The sequence below is a fragment of the Triturus cristatus genome, unplaced genomic scaffold (assembly GCF_964204655.1).
Source record: "Triturus cristatus unplaced genomic scaffold, aTriCri1.1 SCAFFOLD_194, whole genome shotgun sequence".
In the NCBI taxonomy this organism is placed as follows: Eukaryota; Metazoa; Chordata; class Amphibia; order Caudata; family Salamandridae; genus Triturus; species Triturus cristatus.
This window is the reverse complement of record NW_028188007.1, coordinates 1,209,749-1,227,067: the sequence shown is the minus strand read 5'-3', so window position 1 is coordinate 1,227,067 and position 17,319 is coordinate 1,209,749. Positions and strand designations below refer to the sequence as shown.

General features: G+C 45.6%; 1 protein-coding gene across 4 annotated transcripts in view; it reads left to right on the top strand.

Annotated features, from left to right (window-relative positions):
• Positions 1-17,319, top strand: part of LOC146770428 (uncharacterized) — a 205,986-nt gene that overhangs the window by 57,043 nt on the left and 131,624 nt on the right. The window contains exon 2 of one of the 4 annotated variants that reach the window (XM_085640464.1): positions 11,597-11,666. The exons of the other annotated variants lie outside the window; for them this stretch is intronic. The gene's annotated coding sequence lies outside the window, so the exon portion shown is untranslated. The remainder of the gene's footprint in view (positions 1-11,596; positions 11,667-17,319) is intronic. 4 annotated transcript variants of the gene reach the window in all.

The window sequence follows — 17,319 nt, the reverse complement described above, 5'->3', positions numbered from 1 at the left end:
GGAGGTTCTGTCTCGATCTAAAAGACTCATTTTAGTGATGTTGTAAGTGTGGAACACATGGCCCTAGCGGCGCAAGGTGAAGCTTTGCAGGTATGATACCGGGGTCGGTAAGCGGAGCGCTGTGGGTCGGCAGTGCGACCGTTCGTTAGTTTTGCTCTCACACTGAAGAATTTAAGAAATTTGCATCTGTGCACTTCACTTAACTGGCACACCGGTGCTTGTGACAGCCTGCCACGGGTTGACCTCAACAGGCATGGTTTAATTCAATTTACATTAAAATAACTATTGCCTGCTGCCCAAGCCATTCTTTTAAATTTGAGGGCCTTGGAATAGGCGGACTTGTCACGCTTGCACGGGTCAGGGTTAGTAGTTGTGGTGATAATAGGATGGGCAGCACAGCAGGAGCAAGGTATGGTGCAAAGGAAGTGGCCGCCTGACGGGAGTCAAGGCATTAGTGGCACTAGTGTCAGGTTGTCTGTTGCACTGCCTTGCGGTAAGGTAGCACAAGCATATGCGGATTCTAGTTTTGCGCAATACTGGGCATCTATGTAGGCGTTACCGGGAACAGCTCTAGGTCAGAACTTGTTATGCTGCCTCCAGTTGGCGTTGCGGTGCATCCAGAGACAGCTTAAGGAGGTTGGGGGCCCTGGGCGAAACATATTTTGGGGGCCCGTGTTCAGAACAGCTCTGAATTGATGATCCATGCCCCCTGCGGCCAGGACACTGAAAGTGCACAGGCACACTTGTCCAAATCCCCAATGTGTCTACATCTAATATCCAGGCATAGTGAGGTAGGTTTTCAAATTTGGAACACCAGCAGCACACTAATATTACTGCAAATAATTTAATTGACACCCTCCTATCTTCAAATGTGAAGTCCTGTTTTAAGAAAAAAAAAAAGGTTTTATTGGTGGTGCATGAAACAAACACATTTCCCTGAATAAAGTCTAGGTCTGCCTTCATTGGTGTTGCGGTGCGTCTTCCTCGGCAACAGAGTGCCCGTGGTGGGGCTAATTCATGTATTTCGTTCCCATTGCTGCAGTTCCAGAGTTTTCATTTTCCGTTAGCTGCAGATATAGCACGCCACCAGCCTAGGTCGCAAGACCACAGATTATTCAAAGGCAGGTAAAGAAAGCACCTTATTTGAGGTTCCCTCTTATAGCAAGAGCCTTTGCACTGTGGGGAGCTGTGACACTGATATGCATCTTTTAAGTCACCAGGCATTTTGTTAATGATTATCGAGTTTCAGGTGGAAGGGATAGGTTGTCTGGTATCGGTCACGTCTCTACAATGCCCCAGATAAACTTCGTCTATGCTTTCGTCTGGCCATGGCTGGGTTCTCACACATTTTACCTGTTTGACAGGGGGTATGGTTGATTTCTGTTGATTGGTGGTGTTGCTTAGTGTAATGGTCCCATTTGCGGTTGAGCTTGCTATTCATGGAAAGCGTTGTTCAGAGGTGGATCCTCCAGCGGTGCCTCGGTGAGTGACTCGTGCAGGGTCTTGGGTTTGTGGTTCCTTTTCTTTGGAGTCGGGGATGTTGGCGCCTGGGTGGCGTGCGCCGTGAGAAGTCTGTTTAGGATTATTGCGTTGAGCAAAGATTTCGCCGCTTGGCCAGCAAGGCCCTTTGGCCACTAGGAGTTATGCGTGTGGCCCTTCTCAATGTCCTATTGATGAATGTGCTACGGAGGACAAATGGTTGGCGGTTCTGGCCGGGGCTCGGCAAGTATGGTCCCATCTTCCTCACCTATCACTTGTGCATTAAAGTCCTAGAACCAGGCATACTTCACGGGGCTCTGGTCACACCATAGGGGGCCAAGATCACACAAAGCACAGGCTGTAAGTGCGGTGTCAGTCACATATGGCGAATTATGAGAAATACGCCACAGGTAGCGGAGAGGAAATCACAGACTTGGTCAGTGATAATATCATGGTTCATCTTTTGTCCCTATATAGGCAATAGATACGGACAGGCTCTGTTTTGCAAAGAATAGTTATTTTGTCTCCGCATGTGCTCTTTCGCACTACAACAAGGTAAATTTTGCCTCCAACGTGGGGATTGTGCACCGCTATTCCGTTTCCAAGGACTCCCGGTTCCGGTACCTGGCTCACATGCAGGTGACCTGTCTGGCTGTTGCGGAAGTTGATTAGGGGAATGGTCCCAATCGTGGGTAAGCTCACTACTCATTGTAGGGAGACAATTCATGCTTGTTCAACACGTTAAGGGGACAGTCCCACCAGATCGGAATGGAGGCATTTTCAATGTGCTACGCAGCGAAGCCGGAATTGTGACTTCAGTTACCTATGCAACTAACAAGCATTGTAAAGCCAATGGTACTGGTGTGTTGTAGGTGTACTGTGGTTTTGTAGTAGTTACACAGCGGCAATGTCAGAAGCCACTAATTAACAGCCTGCCTTTGCCACCGGTTTCCTGCCCAATGGTGGGAAAGTATAATTTTACACTTACTCAGGAAATTTCAATTCAGAGAGAGGGACTTACAAAATAATGACTGCTCTGTGCATTTGGCTACGAGGGCCTTCATGGGGAACACCTGCGGGCACCGTATAGAATGTTCACGGGATGGGCATTCAGCTGCAGCCAAGGGCAGGTATCGGGTCGCTTCAGGCATGATATATTCTCCCACGTGTTAACCAGGGCTGAAGGCGGGTGGTGGTAGTGGTCAGCTACTAGTGTGCTGTGGCGCAGTAAAGTTTTGTTAACACTGCGTAGTGCCATAGGGCGACAGGGTATCAGATACCTTTTGGTGTCCCTAGATTCAGGAAAGGGCAGGTTTTGCACAGTTGTCCCCACCTGGTTACCACAGACTTGTCCACTCCCTGGTTATCCCCCTATGGGCTAGAACCTGAGACTAGAAAGGGCATTTTCTGCGACCGGTGTCCCAAATATGTTGATAGTCATTGCTGTAGATGTACCTTGAAGGGCGTGATTACTTGGCCTGTCCCAAGTTTTGGGTCAAACTGGGTTGGAGTGTTAAGTCCGCAGTCCTTGGGAATCATTCAGCTTTTCTACTATCCTAATAAGGGCAGTTAGCGATACATCAGCGAGTGGGTAATATACCCGGTCATCAGTGACTGCATGCCCCGTGGGCACGCGCGCTTTACATAAAAACAGAGCTGCAACCAGTAGGGTACCAAGTGGCAGAATCCAGTAAATAGGTTGAGCATGGTGTCTCTCTGGCCTACAGCTGTGTGGAGCTGGTCTCATTGAGGGGTACTTCCAGGAGGTAATTGTGTGCTTCTTGAGGTTTTTAGTACCAATACGGTTTGTGGCAGCACACCACGCAGATTGTTTAAGGGTCATCCTGGGCCGCAGTTACCCAGCCCAGCGGGAGCGTTACAGCTGGGTGGAGCCAGTCCCATTTAGTGGTACGCCCAGGTGTTAATGGTGTGCTCCTTAAGGTTACCATGACCTAGACAGTGTGTGGCATCCCCCACTTCGAGTGTTAGGCACTGGATTTCAGACAGTGCGCCCTGTATCGAATCAGACAGATTCTCTGAGCGGGTATGCCTAGGGGGCTTCACCAGAGGGAGCTGAGTGTTCGAAATTCCCACAAGGAATAAGGGATGCAGGACAAGTGCTGGAGGGCAGCCGTGCTCATTGTCTCATACGCCTGTAAGGGTCACTCCTGTGCGCATGGATTTAGCAAGTAAAGGGACCGTGCCAGGGTTAAGCATAATCCCCCTCATCCGTATCGACCAAGCTGGCAAGCGAGGGTTGGAACGGTCTCCTAACAAGTGAGTGCTGCCCCAGAGATCGGAGACACATGTGTCCAGCCACACATGGTGCCAGAAGAGCGGCATCCAGTGTGTGCAGCAAATAGGTGGGGCATCATGAGCCAGGGTGCCCGAAACTGTCCCGCCCTGGGTTGGACTGGGCTGAGTCATGTCACGCAGTGGAACTTTGCGGCGTGAGGTGATCTGTGCTTGGCACAACTTCACAGGCATAGGGCCCTTGTTTCAACAGACACTAGCTGACCCAAGCTAACGTCTAGGGCTATTGGGAGATAGATGGGGCATCGATATCCAGTAGGGATGTCCTTTCATCTAGATTTGCAGTAGGCTCTAGACAGACGATCTAGTGGGCAAGACTATAGCTATTTTGGTGGGGGGCCCTGGCGGCGACGGTGGCCACCTCCAGAGCTGTGGTGGAGTTACAGGGCGATCTCTGCGACCTCTGCGCGGCACCATAGGGGGTGCCAGAGCCCAGGAGCCTCATGGGAGGTTCTTGGAAAACTCTGTCTGCGCCCCGTCAGTCCTTCGGGCGGTTGTGGGCCTGAACAACCGGGGGCTTGCCTTGCTACGCTCCGCCCTGAAAGGGGCGTGAGTAATAAGCGACCGTGATCCGGGAAGAGGATCACCGAATGGGCAGCACAGACGGGGTTCGCCCCAGTGCTGCTTGGCTCATCAGGCGGGCAGGCGGCCCTGTTGGTTGCCTGCCCTTGGATCACCCGTAAGATAACCCACCATATTACATAACGGTGTATGTAATAAACCTGCAGCAGTTTCTTACCCAAACAAAAATGTGTGTGGTGTGTTTTATTTATGTGTAAGATCATGCATGCTATTGTGGGGGTGGGGACTGTTGCCTCCTGCTGGCGCTATGCAGCTGCCCTGGCGCCCGCAGGGTGCCCTAGAAGAGTGGGCCTCTAGTGCCAGCTAGGCACCAGCCCACCCCCCGTCTGCTAGGGGACCCCTCGGGGAGGAGTCCCCACACTCTTAGCAGCCAGTGGCTGCAGGGCGCGTCACTTCCGGGGCGCGAGGAACGAGGGGGGGTATATAGGCCTCCCCCACCCTCTGACCTTCCTCTTTTCACGCCCTGGACACGCCGTCTCCCACCCTACCGCTTACCCAGCGTGGAAGCAGCGTGGGAGGCATAGAATGTTGTAATGTTGTTCCTTTTTCGTTGCAGGCGGAGTTACAGGGCGATCTGGAAGCAAATGGGTACCGAAGGGTACCTCTGCACAGCACCATAGGGGGTGCCAGAGCCCAGGAGCCTCATGGGAGGTTCCTGGAAAACCGTGTCGGCGCCCCGTCAGTCCTTCAGGCGGTTGTGGGCCTGTACAACTGGGGGTTTGCCTTGCTACGCTCCGCCCTGAAAGGATCACCGAATGGGCAGCACAGACGGGGTTCGCCCCAGTGCTGCTTGGCTCATCAGATGGGCAGGCGGCCCAGTTGGTTGCCTGCCCTTGGATCGCCCGTAAGATAACCTACCATATTACATAGCGGTGTATGTAATAAACCTGCAGCAGTTTCTTACCCAAACAAAAATTTGTGTGGTGTGTTTTATTTATGTGTAAGAACATGCATGCTATTGTGGGGGGTGGGGACTGTTGCCTCCTGCTGGCACTATGCGCCTTTTCAGCAACGAAAGAGCAGCGCGACAGATTTACTAGTCGCAGTACTAATCTCGCTTTGGGCCGCTCAGATCATGACTGAGACTGTGATGCCGGTCCAACAAATTACTTTTAACAGTGACACAGCGGCGTTACAGTCAGCAGAGCCTGGTGTAGCTCTGTGACAGCCTGCTTGTTTTATTTTACTTTACATACAGGTCCTCATCAGAGCTGTGGTACGGGCCACTTCTCATCAACAGCAAGGGCCTGTGTTGAGGCGCTTGCCGCTTTGATGCACTGTTGATGACACAGTTGTTCTGAGGATGACACTTCAGTGGACGGCAAGGTCCGTCAACCCACCGAGATGTGGAAGAGACAATAATAGCTCTGCCGCAGGCGCACGAGTCCGCCAGGCTACCTAATACACTTCTGGAACTGGAGATAGTTGGCTTCTGAAACACTAGGGGCGTAATGGGGGGCAGTTTTTTATCCGGAAGGGGGTGGTGGCGTGAAGTAGCCATTGCGTTGCAGACACATGGTGTGGCACCTACAGGACGCACTAGTGAGGAACCTTCCCAAAGCAGGAACAGTGGAGGCATATGTGCCCCGTAATCCCTCCCCCCCCTGCCCCCCCATACAATTTACTGAAACTGCAGGTCGCCTGGCTCCCTGTGCCAGATTATACACTGATAGGAAACAACAATTTGGAGACTGTAAAATCAGCGAGCGATAAAAACGAGAAAACCCGAGCCTTATCTGCCCAGGGATATAATTGCAATCCTCAAAAGTTTCTTATCTGGCTGTCTGAGGTTCCTGCATCGGGGGTGATGGGACGGACGCCCCTGAAAGGGAGGGGTGGGAGGCTCCCCCAACTCAATGTCTCGGTCTTTACGACAGGGGATTTTGATAAATGCCAGAGCTGTAGCCCGCGCCCAGGGAGCGAGGGGTGTAGCCACTGACTTGGGGAGTCAGTGTTTAGCGCTTCTTCAGTGGGTGATGTGTTTTGGAACCTGGGCGCGTGATCGGTCTCTTCGGACGAACCCCACATGTAACAAGCATTGGTATAGCCAATAGGTCTCGCTTTTGGGACCTTATAAGTATTTAGTTATGCAGCACAATATCCTTGGTGCAATAATATCAACTGTTGCATGGCTAAAAACTTAAAAGGGCCCAAAGGCGAGCCCTATTGGCTATGCCAATGCTTGTTTGTTTAAGCATTCGAGAGTGCATGTATTTTCCAGCTGACTCCTTTAAGTACTGGCCTCCCACTCCTTCACGTTCCTCTCTTGTGCCCAAATGCTTCTCCTCACCAGCTCCATGTTGCTCTCTCATCAGTTTACTGTTTCCCCCATTTATGCTCGCCGTGTTGATGCCGCTACTCACTAGGCACTCAGTGTTGCTTCTGCCCCGTTTCTTTCCCCACCCACTTTAAAAACTATTGATCTGTAAATGAAAGTAAAAAATCAGCTGCGTTATTTTGTATGCGTGCATATGCGTGGTGTGTGCACCAATAAAATTACGTGGTCTGCTACGTCAAAGGCTTTTTTCCCCATTCTTTAGCCATGCTGCTTTGGGAATGCTGTGCAGCTTTACTAAAAATCCACTGACAAAGCCAATAGGTCCCAATGGTCAGATTGATTGGCTTTGCCAATGCTTGTTTACTCTTGGATTCTCATTCACTGGCCTCCTTGTACATGGAGATGGGGTGGTTGTCAAATAGAGACAAAGTTTTCAATTTGCGGAAGTCACCCCCCAATCAGTGCCGAAGGCTAGACAAGCTTGTAGAGTTAGCACTCACGCACATTATAACAATGTTTAAAATTGGGTAACTGTGGAATGATTTGATCACCGAATATTAAACAATCAGTGTAATAACTCACAATCAAAACTGTATATTATGACATTAATATTTTTTCCCTTTCTTTGTTCACTGTGTAATAAAATTCGAGCCTCTGTTTGGTTCAATCTTATGAAGGCGGCAGACTCTAGTCAGCGTCAGCATGAAGCCCAAATTAAAGCCAAACACAGGTCCAGTTGCATCATAGGTTCTTGCTGTCAGAAATCTGGCTAGCTAGGCCTGAGAGAGAAGATGTTCCTTACCTGTAAACATAAACGCATCAAACACTTGCTGGAGCACGACCCCACACAATGATTCCCATCAGATCTACATTTATACGGCCGCGCAGCAAACCATTCACTCTGAAGGCTAAATGTGCCTGCTTATACAAACTGGCAACAATGGGGGCAGTCACTAGGCCTGGCATGCTCTCAGCACTGCAGTGTTATTTCAAATGTCAACACAAGGTCACGTTTGGCTCTTAACACCCATGGACAAGCCTATTCGAGCAGTACACATTTTCTTCAAATGTGTGAGTTGTTCATTAGAGATGAAAGGCTGGGGAAGCAGTACTAGAGCACAACAACAGCACAACCCACATTGGTGAGGAAACTCACACAACTGACCACTGCCTAACATTCCAGTGACCACAAATGCATTGATGCTACCACTAATAAACTAGACCTTTTGAAGACAAAAAGAAAAACAATCTATCTTTATATTTTACTGTAACCGATAGCAGAGTTCTTTGGTCTTGTAGGAGTAAGCTCACTGGGTAACAAAGCTATAACTTTACTCCTGGCTCTCATCTAAGTCATGCATCCCATGTCAGCGAGCTAGATATCAATAAGTGAGGCGTAGAACAACGGACAGTCACCCCAGAAAGGGAAATCGTGCTAATAGAATTAGAGGGTTAAACAAGCATTGGCATAGCCAATAGGTCTCGCCTTTGGGACCTCATTGCTCAGGTGAACACACAAGAACAAAAACTCTGCGAGTTCAAACATTGCATCTAAAAAGGAAGCTGCATTTTGAAATGACATCCCATGTGAATGCAGTAGCACTTAACAAAAGAATAGTCAAAGAAATAAAAAACTAAAGATGGCATGGCATGAAGCGCAAAAAAAGTATTAGGCAATATACACAAGCGTCTTGTGGTATAACACATACCTAAGAAGGACCCAGTGGAAGTGAAAAAAAGCAGCGCGGCAGTAAAAGTAACGCAGTGCTGCCGAAAAAGCGAAAGTGATCGCGATCGCTCTGAAAGCGAAAGTGATCGCAATCGCGATGATGCGCTAAAGCATGAGTTTTCAAAGTGCTGCTGAAGGCTAGCAGTTCGCGCGTGCACGCTCGCGTGAACGCAAGCGCTAGGCCTGCCAGCAGCACTTTGAAAACTCACCTCCAAAATGTCTCTCTGAGCCAGCGCATGCGCTGGGCTCAGCGAGACCTAAAAAGACTTATACTGAAATATATTTCGGTTTACATGTAACAAGAGTTGGTAGAAATCGATTTTTTACACTGTAAATTGTAATATGTAATTAAAACCCACCTCAGTAATAGCAGCACTATTCCACGGGAGTCGACTTTGTGAAGTTGCAGGTCTATTAGTACCTTTCAACTTTGGAAAAGGCTTGCTACATTATAAAAAGTATTTACCTACAGCCAGTCTTTGCTTTTTTAGCTTCCATTACTTTGCGTTGGATCGGATTTTAAACAAAGGATACAGTCTGGGCCTCTTCTGGGTGTCCGGCAGGGGTGTAGCACCGCTGCCCCCACTTCACAAGCTGTTAGAATTACACTCACTCACGCAGCAGACTCTACTAAGCAACCTAAATGTGAAAATCACATGTACCTGCCGGCCAGGCCTGACATCACCAGTCTAGAGCAACTTCACAGCACATTTACTCATATTCAAACACACCCAGAAGAGAAGCTGTCCAAGAAACAGCTGATAGTCACTGCCCAAAAACCACATGCAAACGGAGTCAAGTGAAGACTTCTTCCAGTGGTTCATCTCACGCTACACTCCAGGAAAAAAGGCCGGAACTTTCTTTTTTAAAGAAATGGCGCTGCACAGAGCTACAGACAGTACAACAGGCCTGTCTATCTCTGATCTGCTCTGTCTTGCACACTTAGATTTAAACTTCTCCAGTAACAATCATTTACATGCCACAGATATCTTCAGCACAAGAAGGAATACCTCAAGAGAAGTGCACTTCAGCCTGCACACAGAGAGCTCCAAACCACAATTGTGACCCGGAACTCTTTACTGCTGTGGTTGCCTAGGATGATGGCTCCGGTGGCTACAGGGTGCCTTCTACTTAGACATGCAAGGGGGCGCTCATCTCCAGCCTCGCTGTCAGCCAACCTAAAGCAGAAAACCCATGGTGCATAGTCTACCGTTTCAAGGCTGCTCTCTCACAGTGGTCTTATTCAGAAGATTCACATATGTCTAAACTAAGTTGAAACAGGCCGCAAGTGGAATATCTATTTAAGACAACTGGATCCACAGGCAAGAAGTACACAGAGCAGACCCACAATTCCACAGAATCATTTTAAGGGTAGGCAAAGAGCATAACATACAATATCTAAATTACATTTTTTAATGCAACCAAAAAAATCGGCTCAGGTTGAATAACAAACTCCCAGCGAATCCAAGATATTTTTTTCAGAAATCAAACACCTTCTTACAAAACTACATTTTCATCACAAAGTAAAATACTGCCTGCATGCAAGTCTGGGCAGTCATGGCGTATCAGCAGTGGTGCGCGCGAAAGCACTTAATGAGCCATGACGGCTCGTAACTGTAAAAAAAAAAAAACAAGACGCGCTCTGTGACGGGAGGGGGAGCAGGAGGTGAGTCTGTGAGTGGTGTGCGTGGCAAAGGAAAGCCATAAAGGAAAGCCAGGGTGCTGAAAGCAGGCGGCTGCACGCGTGCACTCGCACGTGAACGCAAGCACTAGGTCGTGTGGCAGCACTTTTAAAAGCCCTAACTAAATGTCTCGCAGTGCATGCGCTGGCTCAGGCAAGACCTAAAAAAAGGTGCAGAGACAAACATGCCGAAAAAGAAGGATGCGCCAAGGGTTTCTAAGGAAAATATGAAATTGCATGCACTCTCATTACAGTGCTCGTGCGCTCTTCCCTTTTATAACCACTGCATCCGGGCCTTAAAGTGCTGGCACTCTGCTTGCCAAATAAAGTGCATTTACTCAGTACCTGTCCGGTTAAAGCACAGCGGGCACCTAAAAGGGAAACGAGGCGCTGAGCAGATGTCTGTAAATAAGGAGGCGCTTTGATGCAAAGCGGTGCAGGAGTGGACCTATGCGTCCATACAGTAAGGTTTCAGGTGTGCACATGGAGAGTATATGCACTTTTTAGGGGCTGGCACATCGTCGCACCCCCCGCGGTCTGCCTAAAGTGCAAGGGGGGGTACGGTACCTATATAACATGCGTTTCTAAGTACCAAATTGGTTGTGCTCAACTGGAAGTGCGAACAGTCATCTGCCGATCCTGGGTAACTTTGTATAAAGTGACGTCACGGTAGTCCGGCTGTACCGTGAATATGTGCCGATGTCTGCTTGTGCAATGCCTGTACCTCTGAATACTGGTATTACTAGTGCCTAGAAATGTGTTAGTATGTATTTGTGAAACATATATATATATATATATATATATATATATATATATTGCAAAAATTACTCCTTCCACCTCTACCTCGGCAGCGAAGAAAGAGATACGAACCACTTGTTTTCTCAGGCAAGGTGTTTTATTTCATACCCAGCAGCAGTCGACAGATGACGCGTTTCGGGCTCAAGCGCCCTAGTTCACATAAAGGCTGCAGTTGATTTCGCCATTTTTAAATAATATGCCCTTCCCACAATAGTCACATGATACGAAAGTTAATGAAGGACATAGAAAACAGACTCCATAAATATAACCAATGTAATAAATACATATCGGTAATATGAAAATTCCTGGATAAATCCAACTTCACATTTATAAATAATGTAAACAATTCATTCATTGTAACTGCATAAATGCATACAATCATTAACAAACTTGTGACTTTGGAAGGCAATGTGCAAAATAATTTTTGTGCGTGTATTTAAAGTGCATAGCAGAGCTAGTTGAAGAATTAATATTCCAAATGATTCATGTGCAAATTAATGTGATATTAAATGTGAAGAATATTGGTTACACAAAATGACCACACAGATAGAAGAAAATATAATATATACATATAAATATAATCTATATACATTTATCAGCAATCTACACTCGGCTGAGACATAATTCCAAATATACTATGTATTGTTACAATATGGCGCCAACTTCTATTTGAAAAGTTTATCTTTTTAAACCCAGATCATGTCTAAGTTTAACCATTTCTTTTGAAACAAAAAAGAAGAACAATGGATGCCATTCCTTTGATACTAGATCTCTGCCACGGTGTAAATGTATCGCCGCTGAAAATCGTAAGTACAAAAGTACCAACCATTCTTTGTATATTCCATATCCCTCTCTCGTGATCACAAGTTTCACCAATACTCACAAAATTTAAACAGTAAGTTGTATAAAATCAAATCAAAAAAAAAAAAAGCAAACTCAAAAAATCTGTACCACATATGAATACAATAATTCGGGTAATCTACAGAATAACTGTTCACAAACATGTGTACATATCTTCGGTATTATTCAGACCATTTGGGCATTTGCTATCGAAGTTAAGAATGAATTTAGTTTCTAATCTCCTTAGCATAGCCTCTCTGTTTCCTCCTCTGCGTGGTTTAGGAATAGCAGCTACCACATAGTACTTTAAACAAGATAAATTATTACCATGAACTTGTTTGAAATGGCGCGCCACTGGGTAATTGGGATCACTATGCAAAATGGCACGTAGATGTTGAAGGATTCTCTCATGTACCTGTAGTTTGGTGCTTCCGATGTAATGAAGCCCACAGGTGCAAGTGAGAACATAAACTGCAAAATCAGTTTTACAGTTATAGTTTCCCATTATCTTGTGTGGTATAGGGCTGAATGGAGTATAGTATTCTGTTGTGTTGACCCCGAACTTACAAGCCCGGCAAGATGAGCATTTATAAAAACCATTCTTTGGTTGTAACCAATTAGATTTGGTTCTTATTTCCGGGCTAGTGAGATCTAGTATTGCCCCCATGTTTTTAGCTCTACTGAATGTTATAGTGGGGCTGGATGGCAGACTCATTCTTAAAACAGGATCAGTAAGTACTATTCCCCAGTTTTTGTTAACAATAGATCTAATTTTGCGTTCGTTCTCACTATATGCTGTGATTAGTCTAGGACATTGGGTTTTGACTGTTGCCTCAGGAGTAGCAGGTGAATCAGATGACACCTCCAAGGCTGCTGTTGGACCTGGGAGTAAACTAGCTCTAGATCTGGTTGATGTCTTAGTTAGAGCTTTAGTCAAAATCTCATCTGAATAGCCTCTTGCTTTCATGCGATGCATGGATTCTGAAGCACAAATGTTGAATTCTTCATCCGTGCTGCATATCCTTTTCAGGCGTAACAATTCCCCATAGGGAATGCTCGCAATTAGATGTTTAGGGTGGGTACTGGAGGCATGAAGTGTGACGTTGCCAGCAGTGGGTTTCCTAAAAAGGGTACTTTCTATTCTATCATTAGCTACATACAGTTTAACATCCAGAAATTCCAAGCTGGAATTGTCTATGTGGTGGGTAAAGTGGAGATTCAAATTGTTAACATTAATGCTTTCAATGAATTCCAATGCTTTTTCTTTATTACCATGCCACACGATGAAAATATCATCGATAAACCTGTAGTAGTGCACTATGTTTTCTTTAAAGATGGAAGAATAGTTCCTTTTAAGTACCTGCTCTTCCCACCAGCCTACGTGCAAGCACGCGTAGCTGGGGGAAAAGCAAGCACCCATAGCCACGCCCCTTAATTGCTTAAACAGCTCCTTTCCAAATAGAAAGAAGTTGTTGTTGAGACACCAATTCATCATACTCACTAGGGCCTTATTATGCTGATAGAATTCGCACGCTTTTTGGTCCAAAAAGAATTTTACAGCTGACAGTCCTGCCTGGTGATCTATACTGGTATATAAGGATTCAATATCCAATGTAATTAGATACATCCCATCAGACCAATGTATGTTCTTAATCTTACTCAAAAAATCACCCGTATCCTTGATGTAACTAGGCAGTGTTTTTACATGATTTTGCAGAAAAAAGTCGATGTATTGGCCCACCTGTTCCGCCACACTCCCTATAGCCGAAATGATGGGCCTACCCGGTATAGGAGAGACACCTTTATGCACTTTCGGTATTAAATATAACACAGGTATAATAGGGTTCTCATTATGCATGAATTTAAACTCATCATTGGAAATAAGGCCATCACCACGAAGTTGTACTAACAGTTTCTTAAGAGAATCTGTGGCCCCTTTATAATTTTTGATGTTGGATGGCTCGTAGCAATCTCTATTATTTAGTTGGCGTTTTGCCTCCTTGATGTAATCTTCTCGGGGCCAGATTACCAGATTGCCCCCCTTGTCGGATTTCTTAATGATGATTTCGTTGTTTTCACTTAGTTTTTTCATTAACTGGGCATAGTCTTTTTTCTTTTTTTCAACTTGTTTTCTTTTTTTGAATTTTTTGGACTGCATTTGTTTGTTCAGTTTTTTAATGTCTTCCACTACACAGTCGTGGAACGTATCTAATGCATCTCTTGGCATCATGGGGATGTATTTGGATTTTTTCTTGAAGGGGCTGATCCCAGCACCCTTTTGTAGCAGATTGATGTTTTTAAGTCTAGTTTGCGTTGAAGAATCATCATCGACCTCGTCACATACTGCCTCGCCAGTATTTAAATCATGTAGGTTTAAATAGAGTGGAATATCCGCTGCCCTGATACCAAGACTTTCATCATGGTTATTAACCCCTTGTAGCAGCTCTTCGTCTTTTTCTTTTACATGTTTCAAAGAGAAATGTTTTTTCAATTTGAGTTTTCTGACGAATTTGAAGACATCAATCCTCGTGGAGCTGTAGTTGAAAGGTTGGCCTGGGCAAAAATTAAGACCTAAGGATAGCAACATTTTCTCAGCATTCGACAAAGACACTTTGGACAGGTTGATTATGGTTTTATCCAAATCTACTTCTTCCGATTCCAATTGCGTCTTCTGTTGTTGTTTCCTTTTTTGTTTGCTGATTTTTCTTCGTTCTTTCCTTCGTCTATTTTTTCTTTTTGTGTTTTTTGCTGTTGCTTGTTTTCTGTTCTCGGTCTCAGTGATCGCAATCTCTCTGCTACTAAAAAATCCAATTCTTCTCCTGCGTCCAGTACTATAGCTGGTATGGGCCTCTCTCCACTTTCCATACTTAGTTCGCTTGAGGTAGAGATTGAATCAAAGCTAGCGCTGTCTGCTGCTGCTTCTTCCGTTGTAGTTGTTTTTTGCACATTGGTCTCCACATTGTTTTTGCTTCTCTGTTCCCCGAATTTTTTACGATTTTCATTGTTGTATTTTCGGGCGAATGTGAAGATTTGCCCATTATTGTAATCTGCTTCATCCCTGGCAAATTTATGTGCTTTGCGTTGTTTTATTTTATCCTCATGTTTACGCAGTCTTTCCTCAATGGCATTTCTTGCACTTTTGATATAATCGATCTTGGCAGATTTCTTTAACTCCTCTTCGATGTTTTCTATCTTTTTAATGATATCCACCCGATCTATTGCTGCGTATTTAATCAAAATACGAACTGAGGTCATGGAGGCTTCCAAGTTATTTTGTGCCCATTCCTTTAGCATAGCAGGGTTGGGGTTATCGTAACTTGGGGCCAAAAGGATACGAAGACCCCTCGGTACCCGTCCAACTTCTGCATATTTGGTTAATGAGCAATGTTCCCACCATTTGGTGATTTCCAGGCGTTTGTATTTTTCTAGTTCTTTTAATAGAGTCTTTTCATTTTCATCCACCCTTGCCGATGTGCTTGCTGTGGGTACAGTATTTGCGTTTGCTGCTGGTCTTTTGCAAAACAATTCTTCCGCTGCCATTTCACTCTGGCGTACAGCCTCGTCTGTCATGCTGACTGCTGGGTATATATTACAATTGTAACTCGGGTCGTATTTCGGGTTAACTGATAAGTGCCTGCTATCTCCCCACCTCTGCCCCAATGCCGTCGTCACTCACCGGATACGGATACGGTTCCGCTTCAACTTCAAACTTATTTCAGTTTTACTCGCTGGCCAGTATCCTTCTCTTTTCATGCGACGCGTGGCGGCTCGAGGGGGCTGCGCCCAATATTTCACCACGAACTTCCTTTCCTTCGACTTCAAGGCAGCAGCCACTTCCGGGTGAGAGGGTTCGTCAAACGGAAGAAAGTCGGACCTCCGTGAATTCCAAATTGCAAAAATTACTCCTTCCACCTCTACCTCGGCAGCGAAGAAAGAGATACGAACCACTTGTTTTCTCAGGCAAGGTGTTTTATTTCATACCCAGCAGCAGTCGACAGATGACGCGTTTCGGGCTCAAGCGCCCTTGTTCACATAAAGGCTGCAGTTGATTTCGCCATTTTTAAATAATATGCCCTTCCCACAATAGTCACATGATACGAAAGTTAATGAAGGACATAGAAAACAGACTCCATAAATATAACCAATGTAATAAATACATATCGGTAATATGAAAATTCCTATATATATATATGTATGTATATATATATATATTCACTTAAAAAACCATAGGTTTCACACACGTTATAGTTAGGAATTAGCATTTAAAAAACCTTGCAAATTCACTTAAAAAACCATAGGTTTCACACATGTTATAGTTAGGAATTAGCATCTAAAAAACCTTGCAAATTCAGTGAAAAAAACATAGGTTTCACAGACGTTATAGTTAGCTGGACATTTCCCTCGTAAAAAACCAATGATATTCCCCCGTTATAGTTAGTGCAGGCAACTATAACTCACGCGACCGCAATCCTCTGCTGATGACGTCAGATATTACATCACTGATTAAATATGTGTCTTTCTGAAAAATAAATATTTGTAATATATGTATAGCTAAAGATTAATGGAAGAAGACATGGGTAAATAGGTGTCTAAATACAGTGATGTAATATCTGACGTCATCAGCAGAGGATTGCGGTCGCGTGAGTTATAGTTGCCTGCACTAACTATAACGGGGGAATTTCATTGGTTTTTTACGAGGGAAATGTCCAGCTAACTATAACATGTGTGAAACCTATGGTTTTTTAAGTGAATTTGCAAGGTTTTTTAGATGCTAATTCCTAACTATAACGTGTGTGAAACCTATGGTTTTTTAAGTGAATTTGTACGTTTTTTTAAATGCTAAGTTAAGTATTTATTAATATTTTTTTTTCCAGGTTCTTCACCGTGCGCGCACCGTGCGCGCACCGTGCGCTGCGCGCACGGTGCACGCACTGTGGGCGCTCGGTGCGCTTCGCGCACCGAGCACCCACGATGCGTTGTGCGTGCCGTGCGCGCACAGTGCACGCACCCCGCGTTTTTTCGAGAAAAAAAATAAATGTTTTTTTCATCCTTGGGGGTCCTTCAGTGACCCCCTGACAAAGGCTAGGGGGTCAGGAACTTTCCACCCTGCCCCCTTTTCACATTCTCCACCTTTGTTTTTCACTGCCTCAGACTGCGAGAGACAAAATGGCGGCCGACACTTCCTGATTTCGACCGACTGGAATGTTTACTGTCATGTAACCACCAATCAGAATTACGCTCGCGCACGGCAGCGTGCGCGTACGGTAAGCTTACCGTACGCGTACGGTGCGCGCTTATAGATATATATGTACTTTTAACTGAAATATTCTCAGGAACTACAGAACAGATTGACTCCAGATATTCAAAAGGCACATCCCTGACCTGAGGACTACCTCTCTGCCAAATTTCAAGTAATTCTGTTCAGCCGTTCGGGCTGTACCTTGGACTAAAGGTCCCTATGGAAAAATGCACGGGGAAAACGCGTTTTGGGACCACCCTTTTTTCTCGGCCCCCGCTTGACTAATCACCCCGAGTCTTTCAGGGTAGGAGTGGAGCGCAGCGCCCCACCTATTTTGAAAAATTCGCGAGGATTCGTCAACTGGCGCCAAAGTTATTCAA